The sequence below is a fragment of the Oryctolagus cuniculus genome, chromosome 11 (assembly GCF_051225735.1).
Source record: "Oryctolagus cuniculus isolate XC-2025 breed Fujian yellow rabbit chromosome 11, ASM5122573v1, whole genome shotgun sequence".
Taxonomy (NCBI): domain Eukaryota; kingdom Metazoa; phylum Chordata; class Mammalia; order Lagomorpha; family Leporidae; genus Oryctolagus; species Oryctolagus cuniculus.
The window spans coordinates 91,354,840-91,380,132 of record NC_142877.1 but is presented as its reverse complement, the minus strand read 5'-3'; the positions used below and the strand labels follow the sequence as shown (position 1 = coordinate 91,380,132).

The 25,293-nt window shown below is 40.0% G+C and overlaps 1 long non-coding RNA gene across 1 annotated transcript in view; it reads right to left on the bottom strand.

Moving 5' to 3' along the window:
- Positions 1-25,293, bottom strand: part of LOC149123560 (uncharacterized) — a 43,461-nt gene that overhangs the window by 1,511 nt on the left and 16,657 nt on the right. The gene's annotated exons all lie outside the window — the stretch shown is intronic.

The window sequence follows — 25,293 nt, the reverse complement described above, 5'->3', positions numbered from 1 at the left end:
TCACTGGACTCCCACTGAAGTCCCTTGCCGCCACGCCAAACTGAGTTATCAGACCCGTCAAGGAATCCCGAGAGCAATAATAGCCCAATCCCCAGGAGGCCAGTTTGAGCTGAGATAGTCACAAAGGGAAATTTGGAGATTAAGAACATGCTCTAGGAAATACGTCCAGTTAAATTTCATTTACTCTAGTCTGCTTTATTCTGAATGCTCATGGCAATTAGGTATTTAGTTTGTCTACTTGTGCTCTTACTGCCTTCTAAATGGATGTAGTTTTGTTTTCCTGTGGGTACATCTGATCTCTCAAAACAACAAGCTTCTTGGATCAGCGGTGCTCCTTCTCACCTCTAACACCTTGCATGGCCAACATGTAATTCTAATCTAATTCATGGGAAAATATAACTGGCTGATGATAGTTTTTGGGCTCTAAAATGATGTCAGATTAAATAAGAGTATTATTTAAAATAATATGGCTGCTTGTATACTTTTTTCCTCAAGAGAATTTAAAATGGCACATTAATACATTTTCTGAAATTATTTTTGTGACCAGATATCCAACTAAAAAGACTTGTTGACTTGTGTTACCATCAGCTAGAAGTATGGCAATTTAATGGCAACTCTAGATATCTCATGCTTTCTAGAGTTTGATTTGTATATGTGAAGTTAATAAACAATGGAAAAATACCTTATTATCAGATAGTGTCAAGACTTTTCCTAAATAGGAGTTCTACAAGAGGAGGAAGGGAGGCAGGAGTAAAAGATGGCTGCAAAACATTGTAGAATCATAGGTTAGTCCAAAAAATTATTCCCTAGTGATAAATTCCTGTCTTTAAAAATCTAGTTCTCTTTATAATAATGCAAGCTCATTAATTGCTCCGTATGCAGACTACAATTTAAAACATACCTAATATTTTGAGAAATGTACAAAATATGTAATGTTTGCTTATTATAAAACAATCATATTAGAGAAGTGCATATTGTGGAAAGAAAACCTCCTCCACAATGCAGTAGAAAGTTTTAACACTGATTTAAATATACACAACTCTGCTTTAACTTTCCATTTGCATGGAATATCTTTTTCCATCCCTTCACTTTCTGTGTTGAATCTGTTGTAGACAGCATAGGAGTATAGCTGGGACTTCTTATTTTCTATTCAGTTCAGCCATTCTGCCTCTTGATTAGGGAATTTAATCTGTTTACATTCTAGTAATTATTGATAGGTAAGGACTTCCTACTGCCATTTCCTTAATTGTTTTCCGGATCCTTTGTTTCTTTTCCCAAAGAAAGTTCTAATCCTATGGCATCAAAGATCTGGAGGCCTGCAGAGATTGTAAATTAAGCTGTAACTAAAGTGACAGTCCCCACCACCTATCAGCAAAGGTAGCAATCCAAGCAAGCAAGAGCTACTCCAGCATTTCCTGCAATCTGCAAAAGCAAAATTAAGACAGAATTTTCCACTCTTAGATATTATCATCTGACTGCAGCATACACTTCAGTTACTAGATGCACAGGCATGCAATATGATTAGATGCACAGGCAAATTAGAGGGGATAACCCATGTGCTGACCTCCAAGACATGAGAGCCTATGGTTTTGTTAACTCCACCCTTTCAATTACTGCTGCTGGCACCTGCCTGCAGAGTAATTCAGCTCCTTTAGATGCTAGTCCACTGGGGAGGCAGGCTCAGGGGAACGTCACCAAGAGGTACAGTAACACTTCCTCTTTCTGCAAATCTAAGATTTGCCAGTTTTAATTCTAAGATAAATTCAAACAGGAGCACCCCAGAACTACTGCAACAATTTGACCTGATTTCAAGTCCTCTTATAGACTTGGCAACTTCCTTCTCTTGTGATACGTGAGACTGCTGACTTATTCATGGCCACCATTTCCTCTATCTCAGTTACCAGTCTCTTGCTAAACTCTGTGCTGCAAAAAGGTCTGCATCTACATTTTATCCATTAGAGGCCTCACCTATTTTTCCCCAAATTTAATGCTCTGTTTCTATTCTCAAGATTTTCATTTTTATTTCATATCAACTGAAAGCATATTTTTACTTAGCAAATATTGACATAGTTGGTACCAGCGTATCAGGCAGAGGTAAGAGCGAAGATGGAGAAGAGGAACTTAATAAAAAGTAAAAATAAATATCGATCATGTGCTTCAGGTGCTTCATGCCATGGTACCCATAACTGCCAAAAGGTACTAATTATCCAAAGAGAAGCAGAGAAAGAAATGGCAACAACATACGGAAGTCCAGAAGTAAGCCTGGCATTGAAAGGTATAAGGTAATGAGTAACGAAATATTACATAATAAATGGAAAATGATTAAGACACACAGGAGCGTGGAGTAGCAACTTTTTCTTTAATTACAAGGACAACATGTTTAACAGACCAGAAATCACACTTGTAAACAAAATCTACAATTTTTGGTGTATAAGGTAAAAATGCAGGAGGAAATAAAATAGAATGATACTAATCATAGCATTTCAGAGTATCAGTGTACAAAACCTGTTCATTCCTTAAAATGAAAAAAGGGCTTTTTTAAAAATCACTAGTCAGTTGTGATTAGAGTGAGAAGTCCTAGTAAGCTATGGGACATCCAGGTCAGGCCTTCAAGGCAGCCAACCAACAGAGTTGGCTTAGGGTAGGGTATCCAAATCCCCGGATCTTTCACAGTGTTAAGGACAGTAGAGACAAAAGACTCTCCCTCCCGTCAGTGTGATGTAGGGAACAACAGTCGAAGTGTCTATGCCCCCAAATCTCCCTCCCATTACAGGGTCACAAATCTGAAACTCCAGCTTTACTTACTAAATATTAAGACTCCTGGAATCATTCATTCATTTATTCATTCAGCAAATTACTCCTGAGCACCTTCCCACTTTATGTCAGGTACTGTGCTATACCAAGGTTGCAAAATGGAGAAGGAAAATCCACCTTCATCTGTGACTTCCGCCGCCCACCACCACCACACTCCTAGATTTCTCCAGCTGATGCTTCGGAATCCCTCACACCTCAGTTTTATGTATCATGGTCCCCTCTTCCCTTCCAGAAAGATGGTCTTATCTTCTATGCTGTCTCATAGACACTTGCTCTTTTTTCTTCAGTTCATTTTTTCCAACTTGTAACTATATTCTTATTCGCAAGCTTACTCAATTTTAATTTCTCTCACGGAATACAATGGCTTTTCTCTAAGGGTAGAAACTCAGTTTTTTGTTGTTGTTGTATATAGTTATATGTTCACTGTCTCACTAAGTACAGTTGCATTATGGGGACTCCAAAAGTTATGTTGAACATGTTAATGAACATGCTGTTCAAGAGGAAAACTGCCACTGAGCTGAGAATTAGAGATGCTACGAACTATTGTCTTCTATTCACTGTAGTATGACCAACACCCCGAGTTTGTCCAGAACAGAGTTTCTGAGAAAGCTGTGAATTTTCACACTGAAACTGGATCAAGTCCGAGATAAACTGAGTTGGTCATCCTTGTAAATTAAAGGCATGGTTTACAAGAAAACGGTCACGAATGACTAGGATAGTGCTAATCACAATTTACATTTGTGTCATATTTTTCAGATATTTCTTTTAATGAATCTAACATTGAACTTGTTAGCAAAATGAAGTGGTTTGTGACTGCTTTTCTATTTCTTTTTGAAAGGCAGAGTGGTTGGCAGAGGCAGTTCTGGACACACACACACACACACACACACAGAGTGCGCACAATCGCTCACTTACAACCACTGGGTCACTTCCCACGTACCCGGAATGGCCCAGCACCGATTCAGCAGGGATGCACATCTCCCATATGTGTGGCAGGAACCCACTCACTTGGGTCATCACTTTCTGCCCCTCCAGGAGTGTATTAGCAGGAACCTGGAATTGGGAGCAGAGCTGGGACTTGAACCTAGGCCCTCCAATATGCAATGTGGGTGTCCCAACTGGGGTCTCAATGGCTAAGCCAGGTGCTCACCCCACTGTTCAGGATTTTAGAGAACATACAGCCACCTCATCCCCCTGTCCTGCACACTCCTATATAGAAAAATTATGGACTATTTCCTCTGTGTTGCAAATGTAGAATTCCAAGGCTCAGAGAATTTAACAAATTTCTCCAGAGTATTTTGCCTAATAAACATAGTTATGGTACTGGAAGATATGCTTTGGGAAAGCCCTACTGCTGTCTGAACCAACACCCCACACTGGCTAACCCACACAGAGATTAAACCTGTGACCTTGGCCTAATTAACACCACATTGCTAGAAACTAAGCAATTTGAGACAAGTGAACATTAATGGTCAACAAACTTGAAATGATGTCAAACAAGGTCTTTCTTTCATCATTTCCGTAACAAGCACACTAATTCTACGTCAGAATTTTCTCAGCTCTGGTATTTCCTTCAGATCCTTGAAGAGCTCTTAGCTGTATGTTTTTAAGTTCCAACTTAAAAATGTAATGATCCTGTTGCTGTTGTTGCTAATTGTTTTCTTGACACCATCTCATTCTGTGTGTGACCTATGTCTATTTTCTGAAGCTCACTCTATCATTCTGTGACCTCTCTCTCCACACAGAGCTTTAGTAATGACAGGAATGTCATCCTTTATCCATGGTTCAGCTCCAACACAGCCCTGAGAAACATTCAACTCTAGGTTGTTAGGAGATACGGACATTTTCTAGGAAATTGAATCTGAGGACATTGGTCTAAAATTTGTTTACCGGTTAGAGTATATTAAATGTAAGTAAGGTTAGCCATACACAAAAACTGTGGGTATTTAATAAAATCATTTCTTTTGTGGCTGTTTAGGACAATCATCCCTCTTTAGTTGTCCTGTGAATAAGACTAGTCTGGCAAGAGAGTCCCAAAAGGTCAAAAACAAAGACCTAAGAGCTAGAAAGGGATGAAATACTAGAATGAGTCAATGCTTTCTTGTTGTCATGCTAGAGAACTTGGATCTCTGGCTCACTTGAGGAAGCTTCTTAGAGTGAATGTGAAACCCATTAAGAATTAAACCAAAGCATGTTATAGGGCACACAGAGAATACCTCCCATATATGGATTAGTTAAGGAAGATCTGTATCATATTTCTTCCAATTTAGACAGAAAAATTAAACATAGAATTATTGATTCAGTACTGAGAAATCACATGACCATTGATCAAGTTGTAAAAGAAAGGAAAGAAAAGAAAAAGGAAAAATCCGATTAAATAGCCACAACTTGGAAATAAGGAAAAGAAATAATCTCTCTCAATGGTTGGCCTGGTTACAGCTCTTACTGACAAGTGTAATACAGGTTTTCCAGTCAAAACTCAGCCTCCCCTCTTGCCCACTTGTTTTCCATTATGCAGACCTCAATGGGTGATCCACACATTTGGAAAGCAGATGGGGGTAGGATAAGCTGTTAACTCCCATCTTAATCCTTCTGTGTTTCCAGGGCAGCTCTTGCCTTTCAAGGGTGTTTCCTTCTTTTTATTTCAAGACACTAAGTTCTTTAGCTTCCAAAATGGTCATTTTTCACACGTGCATGAAAAGAAAACAGTAAGAAATTTTGTCATGAAAATTGTTTTACTTCAAGACCAAGAAGAAAATGGTCAAAGAACCAAAGGACTTTTGTGAGTAAATGTTTTTAATTAACTATTTCCCCTCAATATTAATCTTGTAATTAATCAAAATCCAAAAAACTAGGCTGTTGTCAGGAACACAGTTGGAAAGGTGCCGAGATTGAAATAAAGGTCTAGGTATATTCAGAAATGGCATGTTTAATAACCTAGCATGTGAAAAGCTTGCACTCATGGTCGCATTTTTGTTCTTCAGTGAATGAGTTACATTAAGCATGGAGAAAACTCATTAAACTAAAAGGGAAAACACTCCTAGTATAATTGGAAGAATGATCCTAAAAGTGCAAGAAGTATAGTAGTAAACAATTGTACTTCCAAATAAAGCAGAAATAACAACATTGACATTGCTCAAAGTCAAGCATATAGCAAACATCATTAAAGTAAGGTCACACTTGTGTGATTAAAGGCAACATCTAAACTGAGGAGTGGATAATAGATTCATGACTATAGATCAATATAGTACCAAAATACATTCAAAAACAATTTTAGACATAAGAGAAGTAAATATGAACACAATGATAATATAAAATTCTAACCATCCATTACCAGTCTACATGAACAACATTTAAATCAGAATATAGAGAAAATCTGCTACTAAATTACAAATAAAACATATTTCAATATTATGTTATTTTAGCAGCTAAAAATAGATAAAAATATACCTACATCAAGTGTCAGAATTATAAACAATGATCAAGTGTTTGGTGGCAAAAATTAAATATTTTATAAAATAAAAATTTTACATAGGTTTAGTAATATTTTTCTTAATTTTCATTTATGTGAAAATCATTACAGAGAGACAAGGAGAGACAAATAGAGATCTTCCATCTGCTGGTTTACTCCCCAGATAGTTGCAACAGCCAGTGCTGGGCCAGGCAGAACCCAGGAGTCAAGAGCTTCTTCCAGGTCTTCCACAAAGGTAGCAGGGACCCAAGCACATGTCTCATCTTCTGCTGCTTTTCCCAGGGCCTTAGCAAGGATCTGGATCGGAAGTCTAGCAGCCAGGACATGACTTGGCACCCATATGGGATGTGGCATTACATGTGGGGGCTTTACCTTCTATGCCCAACACTGGCCCCTAACTTAATAGTTTTAAAATTCAGTTGCTTATAGATTTAAAAATTCAAGTCATTTTATCAATAAAAAGCTTTTTAGAAATTAAAAATGAAAATGCCACATATCAAATCTAAGAAATACAGTAAACTAGTTATAATTTCATGCTATTAAAGATTTCAACTAGTATTAATAGTATTTATATTCTTAGTGATTTTAAAGTAGAATAAAACAGGCCGGCGCAGCGGCTCACTAGGCTAATCCTCCGCCTTGCAGCACCGGCACACCGGGTTCTAGTCCCGGTCGGGGCGCCGGATTCTGTCCCTGTTGCCCCTCTTCCAGGCCAGCTCTCTGCTGTGGCCAGGGAGTGCAGTGGAGGATGGCCCAAGTGCTTGGGCTCTGCACCCCATGGGATACCAGGATAAGTACCTGGCTCCTGCTATCGGATCAGGCTAACGAAGAAATATAAAGCCTTCATAGAATAAGAAAAATCTAGAATATTTACAAGAAAAATCTATAGAGCCATTACTAATATTCATTAATTCTTTCATACTTTTAAGAATTTTCATCTTAAATAATTCATCTCCAAATAAAAGGGAGACACTCGCTTGAGGATGTAACATAATTATAACACAGATCAATGATGTTTCATTCAGTATAGTGTTTTTACTGAGTAGCAACAGTCTAATTCTTTCTGCGACATTTCTACAAAAATATTTTTCTGTTCATTCACTTTGAGAGGGGAGGGTAATAAAATTTAGTGAACAAAATAGCCTACTCTTCTTAGTTTTCAAGCCTACTGATGTGCTCCTCACTATTTTGCACACTCCTTGACCCCTAACCATCACCCTTCAGCCACAGCCGTCCCGACAGCAATTCTGCAGTTACACCTGCAATAGTCTATCCTCATCTGTATTCTGTAACCACATTTATCTTTCATGACTTAATTCTATTTCATTATGCAAACCTGAATTCTTGAAGTCCAGAAAGCCTTGTTACTTTTTGTTTAAGCTGAATTTGGGAGGGGGTGGGGACTCCAGGACTCTACTCAGGATTTTCACTGTTTCCTTTTGTCCCTTTTTTCTTTAGGGTGATAAAATTCTGAGCATTCTAGGGTGAGGGTGAGCAGCTCATAGAGGCTGTGAGTGTAGGGAGAAGAGTTCTTGGTTCATGTTCACTTCCCTGCTGTGTACTTGACTCAAATTACCCATCTCTGCCCTTTACCCATGCTAAGCAGGAAATGACCATCCCACCACTGCCCACTCTGGCCCTCTTCTGCGCACACCTGCTACAGCATCTCCTTCCCCTGGGTCTCTGGGACCAGTAGCAGGCATGGTAACTCTCCTCTACAAGATCCTTCCTTGCTCTGCTCACTGGATTTCTTTAAGACGCAGACAAGGAGGCTTAAGGCACCAGTCTTAACTTGGCCTACCTGGCCACCTACGTCAACTGAACTGCTGCTCTCCCCTGCTGACATGAGCAACTAATGGGCTCTGTGTTTCCACTTCACAGTTCTACAGGAGAAGCAGGACATCCATTTTCTAGAGTTTTATTAGATTTAGAACCCTGGAATGGGCTAATGAGTAATCTCAGAGACCTAGTGCTTTGAAAACTGCTTGTTGAAATTGCCTTTCCCTGGCCCTCTAATGAGGCCATAGCTTCCAAAGAGTCCAAAACACATCCAGATACCGGAAATGAAGATGGAGTGAATCCAAAGATTCCCAGAGACTTCTCAGATCAACGATGAGACCTCCTTAGTGTTAGCATAGACTGAAGGAATCTCATGGGATTCCAAGTCTATACTTCATCCATCAAAGAAATCCACAATTTAAAAAAATACCCTTCATTTTTTAATCCCAGAGTATGTAAATCATTTTAGAACTCTCAAGCAAAAGATTGGAAAAGGAGAAAAATAAAGTTTTAACTGAATTGGCAGCTTCTGAAAGTTCCTTTTCATCTATTAAAAAAAAAAAAACAAAACACTTCTTCCAACTTCACCGTGTGAATTTATGCCACTGGACTGCTGAGGTATTACAGAATATGCAGAAGATACATACTGTGGAATCCTATATTGTGTTAAAGGTAAATACTTTAATAGCAAGAAGTAAGGAATTGCCTCTGGATAATTCATCTAGATCAGTTATTGTAATATTTATTTGGTACCTCAACTGCTCTATTTTCATAGTGAATACAATTCAGATAAGACCTATAGAATTTGTTCACTTCAAATTTTAATGAAACATGGACTGGTCATCAAAACTTATGAAGTGGATTGCATCATATCACATAGACGCACTCTTCACAGAGAAGTTCCAGAAAAGCGAAGTCATCCTAAAAACCTCCCCTTTCCTCTCAGTCCCTTCAGCCTGCCATTCACCAAATATTGTCATTTTTACCTCCTTAATATCTTTGGGTTATGCCCTCACTCTTTCCTTCTCGAAGTCAATATTCAGTTTGACATCATTCTTTGATGTGTACCACAATGGCTTTATAATTGATTTTTCTTCTTGCTTTCCACTCCATAGATCTCCATTACCTGCCAATCCTTCTAATCTGATTTGTTAACAATCCTTTTATACCTTTCTATTGCCTTGAGAATAGAAAGTCGCGACAGCTTAGGCTGTATCTCAAAAGCTCCCTGGCTTTCTGCCTTCTTACTTCTACATCCCTTCCCCGCCATCTCATTTTGTTCTGCTGGCTACACCGATGATTCTTAGAAATTCTCAAGCTTTTATCACCACGCTTTTCCCATGTGCATTATCCCCCTTTATTTTTCTACTGACTTGAGCAGATTAATGTTTATTGAATCCTCTATCCAACAAGAGCAGAGTACATATCCAAGTGCACAAGCAACATTCACCAGGATAGACCACATTCTGGACCATACAAGTGTCAAAATTATTAAAGCATTCAAATCATATGTTCTATGATTACAAAGAAATTACATTAGAAATCAAGAACAGTTTTTTCAGAAAAATTAAAGTATTTACAAGTAAAATACTTACAAATAATCCATGTCAAAGAGTAAATTGATCAGGAAATTGGAAGTTAATTTTAACTGATTGACAATGAAAATACAACACAGCAAAATGGAGGGGGCAGGGAGATTCATAGCAGTAAGCATCTTTTAAAAAGAAACATTTCAGATCAGTGACTGCAGCTTTAAGAAATCAGTAAAGAAAAGTAGATAGGACTGGGCCCTTGGCCCAGTGATAAAGACACCACATTCAGTATCTGAGTGTCTGGATTTCATTCCAAACTCCAGCCCCCTACTAATGCAGACCAGGGGTTCTTTCTAAAACACCCTTCTCCTCTTCGCTTGCTTAATCCTTACTGATTCTTCAAGTTACAGTTAAGTGGCATTCCTGCTCAGAAACCATTCTTCCTCCAATCCCTGCTCCTTGCCCTGTCTGAACTGGGATTCTCTTCTACCAGTCCTAGAGGTCCCTGTGGCTATGTTACCATGGGCACCATGCTAAAATTGTTTCCTCTTAGGTAGGTAACACCCAAAAGACTGTGACTGTGTCTGTGTTATCCTCACAAACTCAGAATCTGGCCCATTTTTGAATGGCATAGCAACTATTGAAAAAAGTATTTGCTGACGAACTTTTTCACCAAATAGAGTTGGCTCATTGGTGACTGTGGAATCGTAAGCAAAATAGTGAACCTGTCTCAGTTTCTTCATCTAGAAAAGCACTGTAACATCACTTATTCCAAGATTTGTCAAAGGATTAAGTGAGATCATCCAACATAGCCCGTTCTTTACAAAGTGTCATCTACCAGACTTATGTCACCATTTCCCCACTTGCATAGGCAATGTCACCTATTTTCATTGCCCAAGTTACCCAGAGCAAGTTTAAAAATCATCCCAAGCTTCGTGTTTCTTATATAAAATGATTCAGTGTTAACACTTCTCAGTGATTAATGTGCATAAAAGATGTAGAAGAGCTTAGCACATAGGCGATACCATAACAAAAATCCACCTTGTTTTTCATTTATCAATTTTTGTTCTAATAATCCTTATTATTGATGTAGGTTATAAGCAAAGCTATGATTATGATACCAGGAATCAGTATTACACAGAAGGTTCCAGAGTTTTATGAGACTTGTAAAGGAATAAGTTTTTAAAGAAGGGGCAGGCGTTGTGGTGCAATGTAAGTCACCAGCTGTAACACCAGTGTCCCGTATTGGAGGGCGGGTTTGAGCCCCGAATGCTTGTGGAGAATGCCACAGGAGTCTCAAAGAGTCATGGATCACCGCTTACCTGGAAAGGAGAAGAACTGTGGAAACTCCACAAACATTGAGTTAAAAAGTTACCACTAGCCACAAAATAAAAGTCAAGTGGAGTTTTAAATCAGGAGCTGAGGCAATGCCTAACGGCTGTTAGGGAGACACTCCTAATCACACCAAGCAGACATTGCTGGTCAGTCAGATAACGGTGCGCTAGGGGCAGTACCCTCCTACCCACGCTGACTGGACTGTTCAAACATAAGCAAGGTGGGAACAGTATTGACTGGACGGTTCAACTGGAAGCAAGGAGGAAACAGCATTGATTGGACAACAAGTTGGAGGATGGCAAGCTGGAGGACTGCCGGAAAATGAGGATAAAAAGGGGAGCCTTTACACCCCTCTCCATCCGGTGTGTGTGAACCTCTGGATCTCCACACATCTGGAGCTGAAGAGGCAGCCTGCTACTCTGCATGGAGCAGGTAGCAGCACAAGCCGACCTGCAGAGCTGTCCCTGAGCTGTAATACCCCACTGTCTCTGTGAGTGTGAGTGTGTGTGTGTGTGTGTGTGTGTGGGCCCAGTGCGTGCGAACCTCTGGATCTCCTTGCACTTGGAGCCGAAGAGCCAGCCCGCAAGCTTTTGCTACGTGGCACAAGGCGAGGACGGGATCAAAACTCCTGCCGAGATGCTGCCTCACCGCTTTGCCTGGACCCCTTATCAGCTTACTGCCAGACCTGACCACCAAGCCGGACCAGGCCTCTCAGCAGGGGACCTCTCCAACTTCTCGCCTGGCGGTCCACCTGGTAACTTTGAGCCTACTGCCCAGAGTGACAGCGTTCCCACGACTTCCTGCCTGTAAGTGACTGATCTGAGATCCGTCTCTGCCAAGACGTGGAGCTCTGGACCTTGAACACTGACACTCTTTTTCGTGACCGTGATATGAGCCTTGAAAACACAGCTTTTATAAATAGTGTTAGTCATGTGTAATATAAAGTAACTATGCTTTGACCCTATGCAAGGTATCTGTAAATAATGCTGGAGACCTTGATGTACATATAGTATTTAATTGGATAACCCTCAAAATTACTTTAACACTGTATACTGTGATCTATGGATTAATGAATAAGTAGTATTATTGATATTGATGGTATTGATTTCAGTAGTCCTCTAGTCATTAAGGAAATAGTGTTACTCTGATAGTTAAGTGTTATTATAGTAAGTTAAGTAGAAGATAAGTAGTTATGTTAAACTAAGAAGTTAAGCTAAGTAGCTAGGTTAAGCTAAGTAGCTAGGTTAAGCTAAGTAGCTAAGTTTAGTAGTTAAGACATGATTAAGTAGTGGTGTTAAGTTTATTGATAAGTGTATTAAGTAGTATAGATTGATAAGTATATTGATACTGATAAGTGTATTGACCTCAATGAGCACGCTGATGAGTAGTGTGATAAAAAAAACCCCTGGTGTGTAAGCAATAAAATCTCTCATTGGAAAGACAGTCTTGTGTCCTGGTGTTCCTTTCTTCCCTGTGACCGACAAGTCGTACGTCGCACTTGCTACTGTCGAGCTGCGTGACAGTAGGAGCTCGTGACAATGTTCTGTCTGACGTAGCTCCCTCCTAATGCACCTGGCAAAGCAGAAGATGGCCCAAATACTTGAACCCCCAACACTAATGTGGGAGACCCAGACAGAATTCCAGGCTCCTGGCTTTGGCCTGGCTCAGCCCTGACCACAGCGAACATTGGGAGTGAACTGGCAGATAGCTTTGTCTCGTTCTCTTCCTCTTTCTGCCCTCCTTTCAAATAAATGAAATAAATCTTAGAAAATTATAAAGCAAAAACCTAACATTTTTGAAAGCAATGACAACAAATTAGCTATTATTTAACATGTGGAGCTTACTTGAAACTAATATCAGTAAATTATTCTCAAGATGTACATCAGAGTTCTTCATAGAACTGAAAGGACTTTGATGACAGGGGATAATAAAGTTAACAACGTACAAATCTAGGGCAATATATTCTGACATTCTTCCAACACTTTGGAACATTAAACATCAAGGGAAGCAGAAATAGCACAGGCAAAAAGGAAAAGAAATTAAGAATGACTTTAGAGAAAGCAAGAGAAACGTGAGTTTCATTTGACCTACATTTATAGAGAGAAGTGCTGCCCCAGAGAAATAATGAGAGAATGCTGGACAGATTGAATATCTATCAATTTTTTTTTGCTATATATCTTGAAAAATCTAGTGATTTTTCCAAATAATCAACAAAGTAAGGGTTTTTAAAGAACAGCGATGTCTATTACAAAAGATACATACTACAGATTTGATTATTCGAAGCAAAAATGTCTCAGATGGTTGCTTATGATAAGTTTGACAGAGAACATGTCTTTCAAGTGCCATAGCCAGTACGTGGATTCATTATTTCCTACTTAACATCACCAATAAAGTTAATGTTGTATCAAACATAGACAGCCTGGTGCCTGCCCGAAGGGCAGAGAATATTTCAAAATGAGAGGAGGACACAGCCTCCAGAAGCTCACTATATTTATCTTTTGGCTCTTGGCTCTATTTGGCAGCTTCTCAGTACAAATGGCAATTTCTCAGTATTATCAACTAAAACACTGAAGAAAGGTTGGCAATGTTGCTTTCAAAAGAAATTAAACACTCTGTGCTGATAAAGCTGCTTTCATTGTTCTCCATTTACCTAACTGGCTTAAAACCTTTTCTGGAAGGAGCCGGGGAATGAAATATAAACATTTTCCTTAAGCAAAGCAAGTTCTTTTCAGAGCCAGCACTCGTTATATTTGGGATACCCACCTTATCTAGATATAACTGCGCGATGCTTAGATTATGGGGAGAGGAGCAATGCAAACGTACACGTATTTTAAATATTTATTTTTGTGACAAGGTTGGGGAACCAAAGAAGGCAGGAGCCCTTTAGTTGGAAACCAAAGCATACCTATGTTAGTGAGTAAGCCCCCAGTTCTGATTAAAGTTGCGGAAGAACTGATCGCTCCATTAGACACAACCAGAAGTGTGAGCATATGTGTGTGGTTTCTATGCGGCAGAGGAAGAAAAACAGAAAGAAAAGAATGTGGAAAGTCAGAACAAGGAATTCAGTACCAAAACAAACCCGAACAAGGGAAAGGTAGTACTATCAAAGAAAACATCATAAACAAAATGGCTAGTCCCCACGACAAAATAGGTCTTCACAATGACATCATGTATTTTTGCTCAAGAGCGAGGGACAGTGGTGACAATAAGGAGAGGGAAACTTTAATTACTCTGATTTGTTCAATACATATTTTATACATTTATTGACATACCACACTGTACCCAGTAAATATGTACAACTGCTATTACATTTTTGTAAAAGATTTATTTGAAAGTCAGAGTTACACAGAGAGAGAAGGAGAGGCAGAGAGAGACTGCAAAGCTTTGATTCTACAACATCCAAGTATGAGGCTCAGAAACCAAATTATTTTATTTGTTAATATTCAGACCCATGGTATTTTATTGATTTTTTGGTTTGAAATTTTACTTTATTGATTTAACTTTGACTTTTATATCCTAACTTTTCATCTGCTCATCTTATACTATCTCATACTCCTCAGTTGATTACAAACCCATGTGTCTGGGTTCTCCATAGGCAGAAACCTTGCACATGGATGATTATTAGTTTTAATTTGTTTGGATTTAAAAAAGTTGGAACAGAAATCAGCAATAAGTAATGGCTTCATTTTATGTTAGCATGGGGGCCAGCGCTGTGGCAAAGTGAGTAAGGCCTCCATCTGCAGTGCCAGCAACCCATATGGCACCTGTACACATCCCAGCTGCTCCACTTCCAATCCAGCTCTCTGCTATGGCCTGGGAAAGCAGTAGAAGATGGCCCCCGCACCGGTGTGGGACACCAGGAAGAAGCTCCTGGCTCCGGCTTTGGAGCAGCGTAGCTCTGGCCATTGTGGCCAACTGGGGAGTGAACCAGCGGATGGAAGACCTCTCTCTTTCTCCCTCTCCCTCTGTGTGTGTGTGTGTAAATAAATAAATCTTTAATAAATTTATCATGACCATCTAGAAGAAAATGTAAAATGGTAGTAGGAATAGACAGAACATTAACACTTCATCAACTACTTTATTCACTCAGTAATACTGGAATAATTTCCATGTGTCAGGAGCTGTTCTAGGCTTTGGGAGCACAGTGGGGGGAAAAATTTAAAAAAACACAAACACACTTGACTTCTGTAAATAATATATGTCAAAGAGTTATAAATGCTATGGAGAAAAACAAAGCTGAGAAAGGGTAAGGGGAGTGCCGGGTCAGAGATGTAGGAGGAGTGGGGTGAATTTCTGATAGGATGGTCAGTGAAGGCCTCACTCAGATGGTGACCTGCAGGAGATGAAGAGGGAGAGTATCTGGGAGGAGAATGTGCCACCAAGGGGACCAAGTACAAAGACTTTGGGACAGAAACATTTTCTGTGCTTACAAAACAGGTGGCTCATGTGCGACAAGCATGGTGAGTGAGATTGAGTATTGTAGGAGATGAACTTGGGGGAGAGGTACAGGTCATCCAGAGCCTAATAGCCAATTGAAATAACTCCTTACTGGTTGTCGGCACCGTGGCTCCCTAGGCTAATCCTCCACCTGCGGCGCCGGCACACTGGGTTCTAGTCCCGGTCAGGGCACAGGATACTGTTCCGGTTGCTCCTCTTCCAGTCCTGCTCTCTGCTATGGCCCGGGAAGGCAGTGGAGGATGGTCCAAGTGCTTGGGCCCTGCACCCGCATGGGAGACCAGGAGAAGCACCTGGCTCCTGGCTTCGGATCGGCACAGCGCCGGCCGTAGCAGCCATTAGGGGAGTGAACCAACGGAGGGAAGACCTTTCTCTCTCTCTAACTCTGCCTGTCAACTCCTTACTGGGATGGGAAAATGAAAACAATAGAAATACTATGATCTGAGTGCTACTTTAACCAGATCACTCATTTTGCTTTGCTGAGACTAAATTATAGAAATAGAAGGGAAACCATTCAGGAGGCATGTCAATAACCTAGGCAAGAAACTATGTGATTCAGATCAGGGTGATGACGGTCAAGTAGAAAGGAATGAGATTGTTTACCTATGCAATTGAAATAAATGAAACATGAACATTTCCAATGTGGAAATAACACAGAAAGCATGGATGACTAGCGGTGTTGAGAAATATTATCCAAAACTTGAAAATAAGACCAAAGGATGACTGTGTGTCTTTTCACATCAGATAACTGCCTCACAGGCCCTGACAAGGATGAATTCATTCTCTGGGGCATACACAAATGTTCAACTGCTATTTACCATTGCGAAATGATTTCATTGTTATGGAGCAAAATGTTCACCTGTGAAGCTTTGTCCAGTGGATGCAAATACTTCCCACCCAGTAGAAACCTAACTTTAAGACTTTTATTGTCCCAAAGGTTACTGTTCACTTTAGCCTCCAAGTTCAGCAAACTTTTTGGTTTCTAACATCTGTTTTCTGCTTGGAATCTACGTTTTCTGGGTCCTTTGGTTTTTTTCTTTTTCTTTCTTTTTTTTTTTTTTTTTGATCAGTTTTTCCACTCTGCTGGTTTTCTCCTATGAGAACTCAAATTTTTAAAATACTAAATTTTGACACATGTTCATTCTCCATTTGTGTGAGAGTCATAGTTCTGTGTTTCTGAAAGTTATATTTGGATAAAGATTGTGGATATGAGCACTGGAAAAATGCTACAACAATTTACTGAGCGCAGTTCTTTCCAGGGTAAGTTTAATGTTCCTAATGAGTATTCAAGAGGCAAGGATGGGTCAAAAGTCCCATGGCAGTGTTTGACTAAGGAAGGGGGATGGGTTCAAGGTATGAAGTCAGGAGCCATCAGTGTAACAGATGGTCTTAAGAGGCATGAGACCACATGGGATCACCAGGGAAGTCTAGCTAGGAAAAATGTTGTAAAGACAATTTTGATCCTGTCAATATTTGAAGTTTACAAAAAGAGAACAAGAAGGAACAAGAAAAAAAAAACTGTAAGAAAAGCAGAGGCTTATGATGGCCTGGAAGCTAATTAAAGAAGGCATTTCATGAATCTTGATGTGAATGGGGAATGGGAGAGGGAGCGGGAGATGGGAGGGTTGCAGGTGGGAGGGAAGTTATGGGGGGAAAAAGCCATTGTAATCCAAAAGCTGTACTTTGGAAATTTATATTTATTAAATAAAAGTTAAAAAAAAAGAAGGCATTTCAGGCAGGAGTTAGGAGTCCACATTGTCAAATGCAACAGTAAGATGAAGATTGAGAACTGACCATTGAATTTAGAAATACACATGTCCTTGTCCTGAACCAAAATGCTTTTACTGGAGTCCTGGGGTCAAAAGCCTAATTAGAAAGAGTTCAAAAAAGAATGAGTAGAACAATTGGAGAGAGGGAATAAAGACAATTGACCCGATGAATTTTGCTATTTAGGAAAAGAAACTGAAATTGATGGAAATAAGAGGAGCTTGAAGGATATTTTTAGAATGAAAGAAATTGCTATTCTTTTGATGATTATGTGACTGATCAACTTATCAGAAATAAGTAGCTAGAGACAGAGAAAGGAGAAAGAATGATTGGAACAGAGTTCTTGCATAGGGGAGAAGTGAGAGGGCCTTCTGCCCTAGACAGAACTGGCCTCATCTCTTGGTAGGAATTGGTTTTCCATAATAAGAAGAGAAAAGGCAGGGCATGTGGGGTGGACTAAGGCTCAGGTTCATGGTATGCATTTGAAGCAAGACCAGTCAGCTTCATTGTATGCTTTTCTTCAGATTCCTCTGTCCCTGTGCAGCCTGAAAGTTGCATTGAACAGGAGCTGGAATTTTGCCAAGTGTTCACGATGGAAAAAAAGGCTCAAGGATCTGAGTCTGTACACATAAGTGATTATAATGGTGAGCCACAGAATTAAGCTGGAGGAGGGCAGAACAGACACGCAGATGTGATGATAGTACTAAGGTGTGTCAGTGGGTCACAGAATCTGACAAAGCTAAAATGTTGGGATCAGAGAACACCAGGGAGTAAGCAGGGACTGGGAAGCTAAATTCTGATTTAGACTGGAGACTGAATTATAAATATGGAAAATGCCTGAAATTATGTGGCTAAATTAGGGTAGAGACCTGGCGTCAGAATAATGGCAAAGGGGGAAGGAGAGACATAGAACTCAGGGATGCACCTGGTACTGACTCTTCAAGGAATAACTACTCAGATAGCAAGTGGTATGGAGAAGTGAGGAACCCAGCAAATCTGCCTCCAGAGATTGTGTACTTAAAGAACACTTACGCCAGCGCCGCGGCTCACTAGGCTAATCCTCAGCCTGTGGCGCCGGCACCCCGGGTTCTAGTCCCGGTCGGGGCGCCGGATTCTGTCCCGGTTGTTCCTCTTCCAGGCCAGCTCTCTGCTATGGCCCGGGAGTGCAGTGGAGGATGGCCCAAGTGCTTGGGCCCTGCACCCCATGGGAGACCAGGAGAAGCACCTGGCTCCTGCCATTGGATCAGCACGGTGCACCAGCCGCAGCGCACCGGCCATTGGAGGGTGAACCAACGGCAGAGGAAGACCTTTCTCTCTGTCTCTCTCTCTCTCACTGTCCACTCTGCCTGTCAAAAAAAAAAAAAAATACTTACAACATCTTATAATCGTTAAACTGTTTGTAAAGTAAGTTGCATTGCTCTTAATGACCTTAGAGAAATTGGAAGCAAGCATCATAGAATAATTTAGTTTAGTAGAAAGCATTGTCTTCCAAACAACTTCCAAACAATGTCACTATTTTCTACCCCCATAATAGCATTTCCTATATAATTAACAGTCACCTTGTGCCTTTTCACCAAGAACTAGAAAACATAGGCAACAGAGAAAAAGCTAGGCATAGTAATTCAAATGGAAAATCTAGTGGTTAGGCTGGCACTGTGGCATAGCAGGTAAAGCCACTACCTGCAACGCTGGCACCCCCTATGCCGCCTGTTCACATCCTGGCTGCTCCACTTCCAATCCAGCTCTCTGCCATGGCCTAGGAAAGCAGTACAAGATGGCCCAAGTCCTTGGGCCCCTGTACCCATGCGGGAGAAATGGAGGAAGCTCCCAGCTTCTGGCTTCAGATGAGTGCAGCTCTAGCCATTGTGGCCCAATTGGGGAGTGAACCAGTGGATGGAAGACCCCCACCCCCTCTGTCTGCCTCTCCTCTCTGTGTAACTCTTTCAAATAAATAAATCTTAAAAAAAATCTAGTGGTCAATGCAGAAACAATGGGAGTTTCAAAGAAGGTATTCTGGAAAGCAAAATAAAATCTTTGAGTGCCATTTGTTCAAAAGTAGAGCACATCTATAGGTGTACTTACATTTATTCTGTAAAGTTTAAGTGCTTCATAAATGCATTTATTATTCTGTTCATGATGCCTACATCTTAACTCACAAGTTTTGTCTATTGTTTGAGTAAAACTAAAATATCAATTGTCTTAATGATTCCTGAATCCAAATGAAACACAAAACACAAAACCATTCACCAGAGTATGGCCAAGTAGGCGTGGAGTCTAGAGGTGGCTGTGCAAGGCGGGGTTACAGATTCCTCATCTAAATATGTTCAGTTACACAACCACTGTTCTTGTTATATACCAAAGCACTCATTCAAAAAATTGGCTCAACTTTTTGGTACGTACGGCATTGAAAAGATAGGAATCTCACCTAGATTAGTATCATACAAATTTTGTCACTGTGATGGTAGAAGAAAATCTAATAAAAACAAAACAAGCAAGTCTGATTCACGCTGCCTCTACCTGTGAGGTGTCAAGTGGTTTCCCAAAGCCTTATGCACACCCTCATCATACAAAGATGATCCTCTGGCAGTTCTTCGTGATTTTAAGGAAATATAGACCTGCACAATTGTTATCTGCTTAATGTCAGTTTCATAATAAAGACAAAAACACTTGTGCTTACAAAAGTGTTAAATAATTCAACTAAGAAATTCTTTCAGTCCTTCTGTCCAAAGCAAGGCAAACATGATTGAACATATACATATTTGCTCAGTTCATTTAACTGACAGGAAACACTTTTCTTAATTCCAGTTTATGCATTCTTAGCGGTTTTCATAACAGCACTGAGAAAAACCAAACAGTACATTTCAAGGGGATTATACTACTTCTCAGATTGTCCTAATCACTTGAGAGCATTACTAGGTGCAAGGCTTAAGGACAAAATATGCTAATTATGCACAAAGGCACCATCCATCACTAAGGAAGGCATTTTAACAAGACAGAACAGTATCTCCACATATGTCCTACCCTATAAGGAGTGCATGGATTTACAGGTATCAAATACCTTGAAATATTAGGAAGTATTTTCGGTGGCTTGTAGAAGAGGCTAATGTCAAGTTACTGTTTCGTGGCAACTGTACCCAAAATCTTGAGCCTTCACCCCAATATTTTACCCCTAAAAATAGAGTCCCATTGTTTACTTTGATATATAAAATTTTTCACCTTGAATTCTTTAAGTTTTCCAGTTCTTTACTTCCCTGAGCCTATACTCACACATGTCTCCCATCCTACATAGTGTGCCCATTACTGCGAGTTTAGCTAGACCATACTCTATAAATTCCCTGTATTTAAGTGAACATGAAAGGATTTCTTTCTCATGAAGACAGCAATCTCTGCAAGTCCATTTTTCTATTCTAGGGACAATGAATTAATAGGTATGTGAGCATTTCATGAGAGAAACATGGTTAATACAGACCTTATTTATCAAATGTTTTAGAAGCTTCCAATTGCTTGGTGTCAATTAATGTTGAGAAATAAAGTGACTAGAAATGTATTGGATTCTGTTTAGGTGCTATTTTTTAATAACATCAAGGATTTCTTTACTTGATCCTCTAGACATAAGAATGCTTTGCAGATTAAAAAAAATGTGTGTGCATGTGTGTCTATTTAATGGAGGAGTCAGGTGACTTACCGAAGCTCAAAGCATCAACTATAGATATGACTAGATACAACAAAAACTGAGTTCTGCCATCAACCGTCAGGCAGAGGCCTTCCTTCCCTTTCTTTCCATTCTTAGGCAGCCCTGTCACTCAAGACCGGAAGAAAGCTACTAGAAGCTTCAGGCACACTGTATTTCATAGGATCTGCAGCATCATGGATGTAAGAAAAAACTTTGCGTACCTTTGAGAAAAATGCACAATATTAAATAATAGCATTTTTATGACACAGATTGCAAGATGCACTCTTATATCAGACATGTTAAAGTGTGGGTGAGAAGGGAGCATCCCAGACTCCATAAGTGTGATCACTGTTTTCTCAGCGGCCTCACCCAGTAAGAGTTTTATAACTCTTGTCATGTAAAACTGGTCTTAAATGAGATCCCGCCTATCTGTGAATCAGAGGGCCTAGCCAAGAGACTACATATGCTGATCAGTCTCTCTCAAACCCCTTGGGCTAAGAGTGAGTAAGGTATGGTTTCCCCAAAGAAAAAAGTAGTATCTTTACTGGAAGAAGAGGATATAAATTCTGGAAAGGTTAAAAAAAAAGTAAATATCCAACATTCTAAATCTGTATAATAGATACTGGACATCTGACTTTTACTGTGTAATTATGAATACCTTCACTGAATCCCGGAACTCTGTTTCAAGAATTTTTAGAACATTAGGAATGGAGATGGAAAAATAACATTTTGGGACCGAACAATGCCCGTTTTAAAATTCTTTCTCAAGATATCTTCTCCCCTTTCTCTTGCCCCCACCCTCCATTTCTCACTTCAAATTTTTTCACAATGAAGAATCCACCTACTATTAGGCTTGAAGCCTAAATTATCAAGACTATAAGTAGTACTAATGGATAAAATATTATTGTAGTATTGTTCTGGTGATTTATTTGTTTGGATAGTACTCAAGACTTGAGTCAAATTTCATGGTATATTTTAATCAGGAAGCAATTTATTTAACTTAATGTCTCCTTAACATCACATGTAACATTTTCATCACTAAAGGGAATGGCCAGCTGGGAGGGGGGCGGGGGGGGCGAGAAGGGGGACGAGGGGGGGCGAGGGGGGGACAAGAGGGGGCAAGAGGGGGGCGAGAGGGGAAAGAGTTCTTTCACAAAACCTTATATAAAGTGTTACTTATGATGCACATCAGGAAAAAATAAAGAGACCTATAAATACACCATTTGAGATGGTTGGCTCCCCCCACCGACACCCCAATGGGTAGCAATGATATCCATTTTCCAGGAATTCAGACCCTTTATAACTCAAAGCTGAAGCAGGAGCAGGCATTTAGTTTAGCAGTTAAGCTGCTAATCAGGATTCCTACTTCCCTTTTCAGAGTGTCCAGGTTCAATGCCGGCTCAGCTCCCCCAAGTCCAGCTTCTGGCTAACCCAGAACCTTGGAGGCAGTGGTCAAGGTGCAAGTAACCAGATTCCCATCATCCACATGTGACCTGGACTGAGTTCAGGGCTCCCAGCTACAGCTCTGTCCAGTCCTGGTTTGGGGATGAACTAGCAGATGCAGAGGAGTTTCTCTCTCTCTCTCTCCTTAACTTCATCACTGTCTTTAAAAGGAATAAATAACAAATAATATATAAAAAGATGGCACAAAAGATGCCGCAGAGTCTGGCCATCCAGGGTTAGGAAGAAAAGCAATGGAAGACTCACCAGAGTATGGAACACTGCTGTGCGGAGCTCAGTGGAGACATGCGCAGAACATCAAAGGAAATGGAGTGACAGGAAGCAGAGTGAGGGGTGGCTGCAAGGGTCAAGAGCTATTTAAGACACAGTTGTTGTGTGTGGAGTTTCTACTCTACAGTGTGGATGCTAAGGAGCTTTTGTAGTTATCATTATCAAAGTTAAAAATAATTCAGCAGCTACAGTTCAGAGCAGCAAGAGCAGAAAAATAATGGGGGAGGAAGTGCACAAGACAACATAAGGATGTGTGTGATCCCCAAGAGCTCAACAATGAAACACGTGAGAACGAGAAAGATTCCACAGGAACCCACAGAGGGCCACAAAGCCCCAACAGAAGTAGTGAAAACCTGAGCACTCAGCTGCTCCTAAGGGGGTGGTATAGAAGTTCTGATAAGATATGAAATGATGATTAAGATCCTGCCAGGGAAGGAAACCAATGAAATCAAGCACACCTATGAATCAAGCACTAAATTAGACATGACTTCACTTAAGCTCATGACAACTTTAGGAAGCAGATATTATTGTTATGTGTTCCGTATGAGCAAATTGAAACAAAAAGTAATTATATAATTTCCTTAAGAAAATACAGTAAAAAAATGTGGAAAGCAGGACTATCGACTAGGCATTCAGTCTGAAATTCAAAAGTTTATTGAGTAACTTCCACATGCCAGGTACTTATGCTTAGCTAGACAAACTAATTACCCTTAAAGTTCTTGATAAACTATTAAATAAGAATTTCTTAGTTATTAAATATGTAACAGAAGACATTAAAATTTAAGAAAAGCAATGTGAACAAAAATAAACTGATTTGGAAAACAGAATCTCTAGCAAAAGTTATGATCTTTGAGATAAAAATGTATCTTTGGCTAGAAATTCTATATATTGATACTAGACAAGCTCATAAGATGACATTTCTTGTGTATACTTCCATGTACAAGATACTGTTCTAAGCACACATTCACTTCATCCTCACAACCCAAGTTTGAGGTGGGTGCTACATTACCCACCTCACGCAGGTACATAAAGTAGAAGAACTTGTCTATATTCAACATGGCTACCAATCAAGATGCCAGGATTTGAACCTGGGAATTCTGACTTGAGTCTTCAGTCTTTTTGTTTTTAAACAGCATAATGAAGATAGAGAGAATTCACACGCCATGCAACTCATCCATTTAACTATGAGGATGTATCTCAATGTTTAAGGAGAGTTACAGAACTTTGCCACCATCACCACAATCTCATTTTGGAACATTTTCATCACCTGCAAAACAAACAGTGTCCATCCCCACACTCTTCCCAGGGCTAGGCAGCCACTAAAATTCTTTCTGGTGTTTTGCCTATCTGGGACATTTCAAATAAATCAATTATACAATAATACAATATATGGTCTTTTGTGTCTTTTCACTTGGCACAATGATTTTAAGATCCACCTATTGCAGCAGGGTCAATCTTTCTTTTATTTTTTATTGTCAAACAACACTCTGTTGTATAAATATACCACATAGTATTTATCCATTAATTACCTGATGGATAGTTGGGATTTTTTTCACAACATGATTCATTTTATCCCATATAAATGAGTGCATCAACAATAAACATTAATGTGTAACTTTTTGTGTGGATATATATTTGCATTCCTCTAGGGTATGTACCCAATAAATCGCAACTTTATGCTTAACATCTTAATGAGCTGCCAAACTGCTTTCCAAAGTGTCTGTATCAGTTTACATGCTAGCGACTCTAACATGGTATCCCATTGTGGTATTGCCTTGCATGTCTAATGAATCAGGATGCTGAACATCTTCTCATGTGCTTATTGGTCTTTTGTATATCTTCTTGAGCAAAATGCTTATTGTGATCCTTTGACCATGGACATGTGTTATTGCATTGCCTTCAAGCTAGCTCTTAGCAAGAAGTCTGTGGGTAGAGTGGCAGGGAAACACCAAGGGAGGGACGTTGTTTTCCAAAGATGGGAAAATCGTAGAGCCTGCACAGCTTCTGCTAAAAGCCTCTGCTAAAGGGCCACCACACTAGAACTCAAAACTGATAGAAATGCCATCCCAGAGCAGACACAACAAGGGATATCGCAAAATGTGTGTTTTTAAATATTTTTATTTATTTGAAAGAGTTACAGAGAGGCAGAGACAGAGAGGTCTTCCATCCGCTGGTTCACTCCCCAGTTGGCCGCCATGGCCAGAACTGCGCCGATCTGAAGGCAGGAGCCAGGTGCTTCTCCTGGTCTCCCATGTGGGTGCAGGGCCCAGGGACTTGGGCCATCCTCCACTACTATCTCAGGCCATAGCAGAGAGCTGGATCGGAAGAGGAACAGCCGGGACTAGAACCAGCACCCATATGGGATGCCGGCACTGCAGGCCAGGGCTTTAATCCGCTGCGCCACAGCACCGGCCAAAATGTGTTTAATACAAGTACACAAAATGGCAGCTTCCTTCTATGATGGCTCACTCCCTACGCCTTCCACAAACAATATTCAGCAAATATCTGGCCTAACTCAAGGTTGCATGGTAGTAAGAAAGAGACTCAGGCAAACCTATTTGGGAAGATCCTACTCAAATACAGAATAAGAACTACATAAAGGAAAGCAACAGAAATTCTATCAGAGTAATTGCTCTTCTGACTCATTCTCCCACAAAAGGCAATATTTCTGTTAGATTCAGAGAAACCACGAATACATGTTATGTCTTTTAAAATGTCTAAAGAAATATTTAAAT